The sequence below is a fragment of the Rattus norvegicus genome, chromosome 7 (assembly GCF_036323735.1).
Source record: "Rattus norvegicus strain BN/NHsdMcwi chromosome 7, GRCr8, whole genome shotgun sequence".
Taxonomy (NCBI): Eukaryota; Metazoa; Chordata; class Mammalia; order Rodentia; family Muridae; genus Rattus; species Rattus norvegicus.
In genome coordinates, this window is record NC_086025.1 from 50,594,272 (window position 1) to 50,609,135 (window position 14,864).

The 14,864-nt window shown below is 36.9% G+C and overlaps 1 long non-coding RNA gene and 1 other non-coding gene across 3 annotated transcripts; one reads left to right on the top strand and one right to left on the bottom strand.

Moving 5' to 3' along the window:
- Positions 1-471: 471 nt before the first annotated feature.
- Positions 472-6,646, top strand: LOC134479594 (uncharacterized). Of its 2 annotated transcripts, none has more exons than XR_010053134.1 (2): positions 472-699; positions 6,222-6,646. It is a non-coding gene; the product is annotated as an uncharacterized LOC134479594 (long non-coding RNA). The 2 variants fall into 2 exon arrangements; XR_010053133.1 differs by having other exon boundaries at positions 493-823.
- A 7,377-nt stretch (positions 6,647-14,023) lies between these two features.
- Positions 14,024-14,077, bottom strand: Snord56 (small nucleolar RNA, C/D box 56). The gene has a single exon (XR_005487660.1). It is a non-coding gene; the product is annotated as a small nucleolar RNA SNORD56 (small nucleolar RNA).
- Between the last annotated feature and the right edge of the window lie 787 nt (positions 14,078-14,864).

Here is a 14,864-nt window from a genome sequence, read left to right on the forward strand (position 1 = left end):
CATATGTCCCAATAAGCACAAGACAGTTAAAACTATGCGCATTCAGTGTTAGAGAAAGTTTGTTGAGAATATCAGAAAGTGAAAAAGTTACAATAGACCAGAATTGAATGAATAGCTATAAGCAGGAAGCTATATATAGAAGGAGGAAGCAAAAAGGAGGAAAAGCAAGATGAGGAGAAGGAAGAACTCCAGGAGAAGAACAGGAGGGGAGGAGGAGGAATAAGAGGAGAAGGAAGGAGAAATACCTAATGGCTTGTATCATTCTCAATTTGCCAGATGTTTAAGAATCAATCTACTAACACCGCGATCTGTTTCACAAATTATGAAATTAGGGATCATTAATATTATGGAAACATTTTAGTCTCACTCATTCAACAATCATCAGGCTTCACTTAAATCACAAAAGATGAATTGTGACATAATTCCACATTCTAACCTTGATATCACACTGTATTTTGGGAGATACTGGTCATAAACCAAATTGAAGGAAGGCACACCATTCCGTTGGTAATAGAACAGTGAATAACATTATTTTGTGGGAAAAACGGGATCATGATACATGGCATTCATGAATAAAACTATTAAAAATGCCTGAAAATAACATTTACTTGGTGATCTGTCAAAGAACTGGAAACAGGACGAAATAACGAGTGACTCTGCTGGTACTAGACACAGTCTTTCTGAATGAAGTTGGTGCAGGTACAACTGGATAAACATATTCTGGTTACATTGTAAATAAATGTGGAGTTTGAGACAACACTGGGATGACAGACAAGCAGAGGAAACTGTTAAGAGACTCAGCCCATTATCCTGCTTTTCCTACGTAAGATTGCTAACAATTTTCCCTTTGCCTCACTTGCATTTGTCTCTTTAAACCTCTTCCTGTCTAAGAATCAAATCACTTTATGTTGGCCATGTGAGTAAAAAAGACCTGAGAAATTAATTTTCTACTCCATACGTGTTGGTATTCACAACCCAGTCACGTGACAGCCTTGAGTAAGAGAAGTGATGGAAATTTTGGCATTTGTTTACCTGTTGAATAGTCCCTAATATGTAAGTTTCCTCTGTCTGTGTTTATAAGGCAAATATATTAGAGCTCTCCATGTACATTTCAAATTTAATTTACCGGTATAATGTTATATCTGTGAAGTTTATTTTCTAAATCACCCACAAGTGATGAACAATAACTTATATTTATGTGAAGATCAAAAAGTGACAGGCAAAATAATAAGCCATGCTATTAAAATGTACTAGAGCCAGAACAACGGAAGGGTTTAATATACAGACCGAGCCTTTGGTGAAAAGGCAATCCCCAGAGTATCGCAGTGCATATCCAAGCTTTTAAGAGAAGAAAATTTTGAGAGACAATTAAAAAGCAAGAGAAATGTTGCAAAAAATAATAGTATACTGTGACATAAACATTAAACCTAATTTAGCTCTTCTTACTTTAGACACAAGATTTTAATTTTCTGCCAGAAATAACTTTAATTGAACAAATGATAGATGTTATAGAATGGGTTTTCTTTTTATACTTTTAAGATTCAAGAGAATAATTTTAACTCATTATTTTTAGTATTCAGAAAAATGAAAGAGAAGATGTGGTGTGTTCAGAGGGATTTGGACTACCTTAAGCAGGAAATGACATTTTTTTAAAAATCTTTTTCCCCATCTTTATTAAATTGGGTATTTCTTATTTACATTTCAAATGTTAGTCCCTTTCCCGGTTTCCAGGCCAACATCCCCCTAACCCCTCCCCCTCCCCTTCTATGTCGGTGTTCCCCCGCCCATCCTCCCCCCTTACTGCCCTACCCCCAACAATCCTGTTCACTGGGGGTCCAAGGGCTTCCCCTTCCACTGGTGCCCCTACTAGGCTATTCATAGCTACCTATGAATTGGAGCCCAGGGTCAGTCCATGTCTTTGAGTAGTGGCTTAGTCCCTGGAAGCTCTGGTTGGTTGGGATTGTTGTTCATATGGGGCCTCAAGCCCCTTCAAGCTCTTTCAGTCCTTTCTCTGATTCCTTCAACAGGGGTCCCGTTCTCAGTTCCTTAGTTTGCTGCTGGCATTCGCCTATGTATTTGCCACATTCTGGCTGTGTCTCTCTCAGGAGAGATGTAAACATCCGGTTCCTGTCAGCCTGCACCTCTTTGCTTCATCCATCTTATCTAGTTTGGTGGCTGTATATGTATGGGCCACATGTGGGGCAGGCTCTGAATGGGCGTTCCTTCAGTCTCTGTTCTAAACTTTGCCTCCCTATCCCTTCCTAAGGGTATTCTTTTTCCCCTTCTAAAGAAGGAATGAAGCATACGCACTTTGGTCATCCTTCTTGAGTTTCATGTGTTCTGTGCATCTTGGGTAATTCGAGCATTTGGGCTAATATCCACTTATCAATGAGTGCATACCATGAGTGTTTCTCTGTGATTGGGTTACCTCGCTCAGGATGGTATTTTATGTGTGCTATCTTTTTTCTTTTATTAAAAATTCTCTAATATTACTATATCCTGATTATGCTTTTTCCCATTCTACTCTCCTCAATTTCTCCCCACTTCCCTCTCATACAGATTCATTGCCCCCTTTTCTATCTTTAGCAGGCAAGCAGGTTTCTAAGATACAGTAATATATACAGTAATATATAAAATAGTACCATGATTTGTATTACATAATGATAAAACAAAACTAACACATTAGAATTGATAAAACAACAAACAAACAATCAGAAAAAGCCAAGAGAGGACCCAATAATCAGATATCCATTCATTTGGATGCTCTGGAATCCTATAAATGCACGTAACTGGAAGCTATAATACATGTGGTGAAGACCTGGTGCAAATCTGTGCAGGTCATATGCAGGCTACCTTAGTCTCTGTGAGTTCATATGAGCTTTGGTCATGTTGATTTAAGGGGGCTAAATCCTTTGGTGTTCTCCATTCTCTTTGGCTTTTGAACTCTTTCCATCTCCTCTTTAATAGGGTTCTCTGGTCCGTAAGTAGAGAGATTTGATGAATGCCTACCATTTAGAAATGTAGTGTTTCAAGATCTCTCACCCTCTTTCTGTTTAGTATCTGATTTTTTTTTCTTCATATTTGTTCCATTGTGCTGCAGGAGAAAGACAGCTCTCTGATGACTGCCAAGCACTATGCTATGAGTGTAGCAGACACTCAGGAAGAGTCATTTTTATTGCTATGGTTTTTTAAAGAAATATAGCATTTAGTTTTCCTGTAGGTTCCCTGGGCTAGTCTCTGGCTCATTATCATTTAAACAGTGTTGGATATGGGCTCCATCTCATGGAAGGGGCCTTATGTCAAATCAGACATTGCTTGGTCACTCCCACAGGTTTGTCACATCATTGCTCTAGCACATCTTTCAGTCAGGATAGCATTAGCGATCGAGACAATGTAACATATAATCCTTAAAAATAGTTATCTACAATTGAATTGTGACTTTGTTCAGGTCTTTGTTGGCTTGTATATTGGGTCTTAGCTTTATATTACTGAACAATAATATTGATTAAAGAACAAGATGATAATTTAAATATATTAGAAAGCCATAGTACACGTATTAGCTAATTTTCTTTTGCTGTGATAAAACATCATGGACAAAAGTAATGTATGGGAGAAAGAATTTATTGGGGTTTAGGATTTCCTGTGGGTCACCTGCTCAAATGCCAGTACTAGTAAGATATTAATTTATAAACAGTGTGATTTTAGGGGAAAATCGCACATAATCTTTCGCCCCTTACATACACCGTCCCATTTCAGATTTAATAGTACAGTTTTTATAGAAATGTCAAATAACAAAATAAATGTGGGCTCAGTATTTTTTTTAAAAAGATAATAAATTTGCTTTGGTTATTGTAATGGCTTGAATAGGTTTGTCTCCATAGACTCATGTGCTCAAATGCTTTGCCAAGGGAATAACCCTTCTAGGAAATATGGCCTTATTAGAGGTGGTGTGGCCTTAGAGAGAGTGTGTCATTGGAGAGGCAGGCCTTTGAAGTCATCTGTAGACTCGATATCTGACCAGTGTAAACCACATTGAATCTCTACCTGGATGCCCTTGATCAAGATGTAGAAATCTCCTCTAGCATTGCCTGCTTGCATGCTGACATACTTCCCACCATGATAATAATGGGCTAAAACTCTGAGACTGTAAGCCTGCCCAAGAGTTGCCTTGGCCATGGTGCCTCTTGCCAGCAATAAACCCCATAGCTAGTTATATAAGTTAATATTGATGGAATTTAAATGAAGCTATGCAGTGTAATTCCTTCCCTCCCTTCCTTCTTTCCTTCCTTCCTTCCTTCCTTCTTTCCTTCCTTCCTTCCTTCCTTCCTTCCTTCCTTCCTCAAGCTTTGTCCTTTGTATACTCCAGATGGGGTTTGAATAGAACTAGTGCAAACATTTGTTTATTTCATTTCAATACTTAAGAATCATACTGATCTCCATTGGGATGTATATATTGTCATAACGCAAAATACACATATATCTGCTGACTATACATATACACAGATAGTAGGCAAGCTGGCAGGTAAACCACTTTTTAACACTGGCTAATTAAATACTACCTGGAAACTGGTATCGACATGATAAGCATGTTTCATGACTACCATAAAAGCAAAGCAAATACATAAAGAAAGAAAATTTCAATAAAAATCAGCCAAAATAGATTGAGATTATAACTCTTATATCACTTTTTCTATGAGTCCCACATTCTATTAAACTGAATTAGTATTACTTGTCATTAGCAAAGAGCTGTGAGGGAAAAAATGAAACAATGACTGTAAAACTATGCCGTATAATAGAAAATGCATTACAGACATGGGTCATTAAAATTACCATAAATTTAAAAGCGAATGTAATCATTTCATGGTATTCTGCTTCCTTCTAAATCTTTCATACATTTAAGGGAGGGAAACATTAAATGTACTACTTGTACATTCGTTCTCCAGATGCAAAGTTAGGAATGACCAGGTTTGTATTCTTAGGGAAGAAGTTACAGTCCATTTCATGACTCTCCAGAATTACTGGTAAATGCCTATGCAATATGGCTGAGGGAACTTGTGTGCTCTGAATTGTGATGTCCTTCAAGTATGGCAGTAAGTGAAAGTCTACATGAAGTTACCGTTCTCTGAAATCACTGCTAGTTACTTTGGCAATGGATACAAAACTAAAGTTTGAATGAAGAAGCATCTAAATGTTTCCCTATTTTCCCCAGATTTTGGTATCATGTTTTAGCCCAAGAGAAGTCATGACATTATGATTCACATCTATTGCTTTTAATTGAATGTGTACTACAAGTATCCAACAGCAGGAAGCACGAAAATCATGAATCCTATTCACAGAACACTTATCTAATGCAAAATAAGAGGCTGGTTTCTGCTAAGATAAAACTCCACAGTGGGAATCATGCTCAGGTTTTACTTTTATAAGTCTAGTTACAGCCTGTAACCCCTGAGGTAGTCATATTTATTGGCAAAGATGATATCTTTACATCTCCAATAAAATGGATTATATTTATGACCCTTAAGGTTTCATTACAGAAGGCAGAATATTAGCTCTAACTTTCTTTAACTTGTTTCACAAGAATAGCAAACATCTAGAAGAGTCCATTCATTGAAGAGTTTCTTTAATGACTAACCTCCTGCCACCTAATTTTTATCATGGTTGTAGTTTGTACCTTTTTCCTTTATATAATGAAATGCACACATGGCAGGATCCGGGGGAAAAAATTCAGCCCCATGGCGTTGAAGAAAATACATTATAAGCATTATCTAGTTACTAATTACACTCTTACACAGTCCTCATCTGTGATGATTAATGTACTTTTAGCAAAAGAAAAAAAATGAGTCTCCCTGCATATGAAGTAGATTTGGGCAACGGTGCAATTAATCTTTCCATTTATGCAAGAAAGTGTTTACTAAAAGTTTTACTTACTTAACAAACATAGCTGAATTATCCTAACTGCCACTCAAATTAAACTCAAGCTATGCTCTCCTTGTGTTTCACTATTGATTAATCTGAGCTAATAATTTCTCAGTATTTGTCTTCTTCATGCTCAGTTAGCACACACAGATGGAGTCTTATGCATCAGTAACATTTGCAGGAAAATTTCTTATATATACCACTTTTCCATACGGTTATATGCAAAGGTATCTTTTATTTACCACATGTAATCGTTATCTCAGAGGCTTACTGCTAAATAAACTTACTCTTTCCCATTCTTTCAGAACTCTGGCTGGCTGGCTGAACTCAACTGTTCTGGCTTAAACCCCACTCTAACAGACTGATTCAAGTTGGCGTCTCTTGACTTCTGGCTGAAGTTTTCATGGAAAAACTGCTTCTGATCTCCATGAACTAAACAGCACTGGCAGAACAAACTAAACAGAACTGAATGGAGCTGAACAGAACTGCATGGACTCAACTTAACAGTATCAAATTGAACGTCCCCTCTTTCTATGCAATGCTCTTAAGTAGCTTCTCTTTCCTGTCTGCCAAATCTTTCTCTGATTCATCATGTTGTCTGCCCCTCAATTAGACATCATTTTTGGGGTAATTAAAGGTTTGTGCTATGGGTGGGTCTATATTTCAATCAGATCACACATGGTCTTTGGTTGTGGCACCTTCCCAGAAAAACCATGCTACTAGTTATAAACATTTTGCATTGTAATTATTTTATTGTTGCAATAGAAAAAGTTTAAACTGGCATATATTTTGATGCAAAATATCATAACCAATGCAGTTACAGTCAAATATCAATTATTTCCAATATAATTTCATTAATTATTTTAGTTATTTATTGTTTTGAAAAAGAAAAATGACCAACTTAAAGACAGAAGAATTTACAAGGGCTTATGGCTCCAGAGGGTAAAGTTAATGATACCATTGAAAAGACAGCAGATGACAGATATGGCAACATGAACAGAAACTGACAGGTCACATACTGATCTTCCCAAGGTTTTCCACTAAGTCTTAGCTGCTCTAAAATTCTCTTACGATATATATGGTCTGATATGATCTGACCAGAATACAAGCACACCCATAGCATATCACTTTTATCTCTAAAATGAAGGGAAGGTTAGTTTATAGAAGAAAGCAACCATGTTTGAATTGAAAGTGGAATCTAAGTGAGGGGCAGACAAAGTGATGAATCAGATTTCACAGAATGAGTCAAAGATTAAGATAGACTCAACTCACAGGAGAATAGTACAGGAAAGAGAGGCTTCTTATGAGCAGGGATCACACACACACACACACACACATGCACACACACACACTCCATACACACATGGGGGAGGGAGGAAGGAGGGAGGGAAGGAGGGAGAAGGGGATAGTTGTGTGTGTGTGTGTGTGTGTGTGTGTGTGTGTGTGTATCAGTTTTACTGGTACAGTTTTACGGAGACAGATTGTAGAAAGAACAGGTCAGAAAGAGGTGGAGACAGAATAAGCCAGAGAGTGAGGAGTCAGAAGATTAGAACATATTGCCAGAGTTAGTATGAGGCCAGGCAAGCAAGTCAGTCAGAAGCTGAGAGAAGCTGGATTGTGACTATTGTGAAGGGAGTAATTTCCCTAATTTCTTTCTCAGCCTGTTTATCCTTTGAGTAGAAGAAGGATTTGTTTGAGTTAATTTTATACTCAGCCACATTGCTGAAGTGTTTTATCGGGCTTAGTAGTTCTCTGGTGCAACTTTTGGGGTCACTTAAATATAGTATCATATTATCTACAAATAGTGATATCTTGACTTCTTCCTTTCCCATTTGTATCCCTTTGACCTCCTTTTGTTGTCTAATTGCTCTGGCTAGGTCTTTGAGTACTATATTGAATAAGTAGGGAGAGAGTGGGCAGCCTTGTCTAGTCCCTGATTTTAGTGGGATTGCTTCAAGTTTCTTCCCATTCAGTTTGATGTTGGCTGCTGGTTTGCTGTATATTGCTTTTAGTATGTTTAGGCATGGGCCTTGACCTTACCAAGACTTTTATCATGGGGGGTGTTGAATTTTTCAAATGCTTTCTCAGCATCTAATGAGATGAACATGTGTTTTTTTCTTTGAGTGTGTTTATATAGTGGATTACATTGATGGATTTCTGTATATTTAACCATCCCTGCATCCCTGGGATGAAGCCTACTTGATCATGATGGATGATCATTTTGATGTGTTCTTATATTTGGTTTGTGAGAATTTTACTGAGTATTTTTGCATCAATATTCATAAGGGAAATTGGACTGAAATTCTCTTTCCTTGTTGGGTCTTTGTGTGGTTTAATTATAGGTGTAATTGTGGCTTCATAAAAAGGAATGGGGTAATGTTCCTTCTCTTTCTTTTTTTGTGGAACAGACCATACAGTATTAAGGACACTAATACAAACCCAGTCATTATTGCTAATACCAAGAAGTGCTTGCTGACAGGAGCCTGATATGGATGTCTCCTAAGAGGCTTTGCCAGAGCATTACCGATACAGATTACGATGCTTGCAGATAACCAGCAGACTGAGCAGACTGGGGACTCCAATGGAGGAATTAGAGAAGGGACTGAAGGAGCTGAAGGGGTTTGCATCCCCATAGGAAGAATAACAATATCAACCAATGAGACCCCACCAGAGCTCCCAGGGAATAAACCACCAAACAAAGAGTATACATGGGAAACCCATGGCTGCAACTGCTTAAGTAGCATACGATGGCATTTTTTGGCATCAATAGAAGATCTTGGTCCTGTGAAGGTTTGCTTCCCCACTGGAGGAGATTTCCAAGGTGGTTGTGGGAGTGGGTTAGTGGAAGGGGGAGCATCCTCACAGAAGCAGGTGGGAAGGGGAACCAGCAAAAGGGATAACATTTGAAATGTAAAAACAGTAACTATCCAATACAAAAGCACAGTGACCTATATGAATATATAGAATCTCCTGGCCTTTGATTGCTAATATTTCAAATAATCAGTATCATTTTATTTTAGATTGGAAGAAAGAACAGGAATAATTCAATTGATAAATTAAAAAGAAATGCTTTTGGTTTGTTTTCTTTGTTTTGGTTTTTTGTGGTTAAGCATACTGTTGCCTTGAGTCAATAAAAAAGCTCACACTGACAACCATTTTGAATGTTTAAGGCAGAAGAAAATCCACTCTTCTAACAGGATATCTGTTGTTACTTCATGAAGATAAAATGTTAGGGCAGATAAGCATATGAATTTTGCCAATAGCTTGTTGGGCTCTCGGTGGAAAATGCACTTAGGGCAAGCCAAGTTTCCTTCTGAAAAAGTAAATATGAAAAGACATCTGTAATCAGTGGCATTCACATGTTGGTGGTTACCAATAGTTTTAAAATTGAACTTGAACCACAAATCACACTCTGCATGTGAGAAATCATATATGCTACTACAAACATTGCCAGTGGTTGGAGGAAATCAAGTCATGGATCTCAGAAAAAAAAATGTATTACTGCAACTCTTTTGAATGACATATTTTCTGACTACATTCTGTTCTCCTTATACCCACAGATATAACTATCTATGCAACTATCACCCTTAATCAAAGGAGCTATTCTTTATAGCTAATGCAAGCCATCCCAGACAATCACCACTGTCACAATGCAGAGATCAATGGATCCTGGAGTCTTAACTCTAGCTCATACCTCTGTAGGACCCTCTATGACATCAGGAATATGGAGGAAAAGGGTTGGGAAAGGCAAGAATATCAGGAAGTCTGCTATGATACCATCTCTTCTAGATTGGCTACCCAATGATGCCCTGAAAATGGCAGCATTGATAGACATGCTCAAAGGGAAAGAGAAAAATCTAGGAAAGCCCTACTCCAAGACAAGGACATACAGGCAACTAATACCTACTAGGAATGGGAGATTTAATCTCTTTCAGGGATGGACCCTCTAACTGGTTACTCAATACAAAGTATTCATTCTTGAAACTGTATACACAAACAACAAAAATGTACTCAGCAGGTTATAGTTATCAATTTGTACATCTATATGTGTAAATATATGCAACCATTAATCAAAGCAAAAGAGGCTATTAGAGTTGAAAAGATATGGCAAGAGATGAAGGAAAGAAAATAAAAGTGATATCTAGTTTAATTAAAATTTATTTAAAAATGTAAATTAATAATAATCTAAAATAATTTGATATAGACTGGTGAGAAGCCACAAAACTTTGTTTTCTTTATTTTATCCTTTTGTTTCAAAAGTATATGATATGGGGGGTTTTAGTAAGTTAAGTTGTTATTAAAGTTTCCTTTCAGTAAGTAAAATATATGTGCATAAATAGTAAAGATCAAATGTAATGCAAAGAAGTCCATCAAATCATACAACAGTAACAGAAAATTCATTCCATTGTAATGTCTAGTTAATAAAGTTATTTGGGTCTCTGTTAATTTGCCACATTCTTTCCCCCAGCATCCCATCACTCTTGTAGGATCCTATCCAAAATCCTGCATTTAGTTGCTTGTCTTTAGTCTGTCCATGCATACAAAGGCTCAGATCTCCATCGTCTCCTACCACAGTAATATTTTAATAATATTCATCAAATATTAGTTGTCTTCACTGTTACAAAAGACAGAATCAATTACTCTAAATTGATTAATTTACCTGAAGCTTGCAGTTGTTCATTGTTTTCTGTAAAAATATTTGGGTAATCACAATACAAGATGATTTTTGATCCTTGGAATACACATCAGTATGTGATATACAGAATATATTTAGTGAGAAACACTGTGTGTTTACACATAGACATTAAATCACTAGGTTGAAGCTTGCGGAATGTACACCAGAGGAAATTAATCCGATTCCACTGAAAACTAGGAATGTGACTAAGGTAATGTTGGTGCACCTACACTGGGGCCAGTAGTGAAGAGAAAAATCATCACCACTCTAGAAAGAGGTGCCCTGCAACAGACAGCAATATATTCTGAGAAATTATTCAAGGTTTTCCTTGATTTTTATAGATATGTAAATAAGCCTAGATGTGGACATTTCTCTCACGAGGAAATCTTAGCAAGAACTATAATAACCCTTTAAAGGAAACCTTGGTGGTTTCTCGAACAGTACAAGGGAAAGCACAGACAATAAGGATGCAGATACTTTTACAGGAAGATGCATACTTAGGTCAGAGTTGAACTGTATGGATGACAGAAGTGGAGCAATGAGGTCATCTTCTGTATCATAGTTAAGGTTATCAGTAGTTCCAACTCACAAAACTAAAATAAAACTCTTAATGGACATCTTTATTTACTTACACATTTTTCTAGCATGTAAAAATCTTATAGTTAGGAGCAATGGCTCATACCTACTATAGCCATCAAGAATGTAGAATGATTTTCCTGAGTTAAAAGCCAGCTTGGTCTATAGAATGAGACCATGACTCAAAAAAGAAATCCTCATCAAAATAAAAGTTTTTCTGGTATTGGTAATTAAACCCAAGGCCTTTCACCTACTCTGCAAGAATTCTACCTTGAGCTGCATTCCTTACACTAAAAACTGTGGTGTTTCTTTTAATGATAAAATAAGTCCAAGTGCTACTGTATGAATAACATATTTGTGTGATTACACCCAGTAACTCATTTTGTAGAGTTTTTTCGGTACAAAGTATCCTTGTACCTGACACAGAGTTACTATTTTTGCATCTCCTTCCTAGGCTCTGTTGATTAGCAAAGAACTAGCACTAACAGTCACAAAAGGATTTGATAAAGCTGTGGCCTGTGTCAACTACAACCTGTCACATAAGACATGGCAAACAAGTTTTTATAAAAGTGTGAAACTTGCCTGTCAACACTGGGTACAAAACCATGGGACAGCAGATCCCATTGGGAAACTGTGATACAGATAAGCTACATGTGCCAAAATTTAATCTCAAAGTTATCACATATAGATCAAGAACCTGAGTTTGAAGTGCTGTCCTTGGACTCTTATTATGTTTCTATCCTAAATGGATGAAAAAATTAGACACAGTAAATGCACCTAGTTATGCACACAGTAGGTGGAAGATTGACTGTGAAAGGCATATACACATGACAATCTGTACTTCAGAAAGTGAAGTTATTTTCAAAGTGTTTTGGCTTTCTCTAAAGCTTTTTTTAAAAGGTCTTAAGAATGTATTACTTAACAAAGATAAAAATAAAAACAAATTAATGGATAATTTTATTCAATGATATCTTCCTAATAAATGTTTTATTGTAATTATAAATACCCTGTGTTTTTTAATAAACAAACTTCCAAATTCAAAGTAATTGCTGTTACTCTCTTAATGAGCACACAATATATATTCTAATCAAAATGATTATTAATTTCAACATAGTCGTATGTCTTACAACATTTGCTACTGAATAAATGACAGAAAATTTAAAACAAGTACCTAGAGGTACACTAGAGGTACACCACAGCTGTAATATAATGATGTTCAATAAGTACTTCAGTGATGGAGTGCACACACACTCACACACATACACACATACATGCACACACACACACACACACACACACACACACACACACACACACACACACAAAGCTTAATGATCAGAGTCTTGGAGAAAATAGTTTGACAAAGAATGAGAGATGGATGGCTAGTATATCCATGCCAGAAGGGTGTCATTGAACATTTAATACAAATTAGGGACTATAAGGGGTTTTCAAAATTCTCTGGCAGTTTCTACTCTTCTTGGTACCTTTGAGCTTCTGCTTTCTTTGTAGTTTTAGAGCTTTCTTCTCACGACAGGTTCCTTGTTTCTAAGCTACAATATTTCTTAAGTTTTCATACCTTCCACAGTCTGTTCAAGGCCATCAGAGCAACAGTTTTCCTGCCTTCACTCTTCTCTTTGCCTCTGACAGTTCCTTTCATCTCTTTTTCTTTCCATAGTTTTGATATTTTAACACAGTATTTTAGCTAGAACCACATAAATGATACAGGGTTGTGTCTGTTGTAATTTATTTCGTATCATTTACTAAATGTTTTAAAATCAATCAGCCTGTTAAAATTTGGCCAATGTTTTTCTCTACTTGAGATTTATGCAAATAATTAAAGCTATTAATGTGGGCTCCAAGACTTCTAAAGCCGAAAAGAAACTGGATATGTTGAAAAAATGAAATATTTTGTTTTGAATTTTCCCACTTGAAAGGTTTTAGTCAATTTAATAGCATTATGAATATCTAGATAAAAATTTCAGTGTTCCAATACCTTTGATATACAGAGATAAATGGTTTTTACCTGGTATAGACAGGAAAATGAAAGGAAAGAGACATAAAGTTTGGGCTGGTAAATTTGGATATGCTCAAAAAATAAGACAATGCAGTAAAGACAGAGAAGTCATCTAGAAAAATCCTAGTGCGACATTTTAGCTTAAATAGATATACATGCAATCATGAATTATACCAAAAGAAGATCATAGAAATCTTTGGGTTCATACTGCCAACACAGATACATAAGGAAATAAAAAGGATGACCAATTTTCTCTTTACATTAATTCCCCAAAATGATATATCATAAAATTCTCCATATACACAAAACTTCATTTTGATGAGCAACAAAACAATCAAGTATGTTAAACACTATGAAATGTGTGCTTCATGGGACACTAAAATAGTCAATTAATGCTGTCATGTGTGCTCTCTGGGTCGATTCCATTTCCCTGGCCACTAGAAGGTGCAAGTCACCTGGAAGTGGATATTTTTGTTTGTTTATTTGTTTGTTTGTTTACAGAATTAGAAGTAGAAAAGCAATTAGCTTTATTTTTCTCTCTTATTTTATTTTTATTTACATTTCAAATGTTATTCCCTTTAGTGTTTTCCCAGACATAAGCCCTCTATCCCATCCTCCTCTTCTTCTATAAGGATGTTCCCCATCCACACCCATTACATTTCCCTACACCTGGGGTCCAGCCTTGGCAGGAGCAAGGGCTTCTCCTTCCATTGGTGCCCAACAAAGCCGTCCTCTGCTACATATGCAGCTGGATCCATGGGTCTGTCCATACAGAGTCTTTGGGTAATGGTTTAGTCCCTGAGAGTTCTGGTTGGTAGGCATTCTTTTTTCTTTTTTCTTTTTCACTCAGACCTAATGTGTTAACACTCACTAGGTGAAGGTTGGCATTCTTTTAACTAATATTTTCTACCTACCTCTTCTCTTCCTATTTTATCTTCTGCTCTTCTTTCTTAACACTGCTATTCTTTTATTTCTTTATTTGGTCCTCTTCCCTCTAAGTTATGGAACTTTTGTTTTAATTTTGAGGGTACTGGATATCTACTGTCTTTTTTTGTACTTTGTTAGTATAACTTTTTATTAGTTTATCGAGACCTCATTACATGCTTGTTTTTTATTTACCTCACTTGCCTCACTCTGTCTCAGATTTACTTTCACTTTCCTAATGTGAGACTATAGACCTGGAGAGATCTTATAAAGATCTCATCCCAGACTGAAAACTGGTGCTAGAACCAAGTGCAGATGACATTATCTTCCGACTTGGTCAGCCAGTTTTGTTGGGATGTTTATAAGGATAAGGGCAAGGGATCACAGGAACAGATGTGACTCAAAGAAAGCAGCATCAGCATCAATCATTCTAGTATACCTGTGACCATTCACAAAATCTAGAAACTTATTTTTTTAGAGTGCTACCCCATAGGAAGACCAGCAGTCCCAAATAACCTGGACCCCCAAGATCTCTCAGACACTGAATCACCAACCGGGCAGCATATGAGGCTCCTGACACATATACAGCAGAGGACTATCTGGTCTAGCCTCACTAAGAGAAGAAGCACCTAACCTTTGAGAGACTTAAGGACCCAGAGTGGGGTAGGGGGTAGGAGAGTATGGCATCTGCTTGGCGACAGGGGAGGAGGTATGGGATGAGGAACAGTCAGAGGGTGGACCAGGATGGGGATAATGACT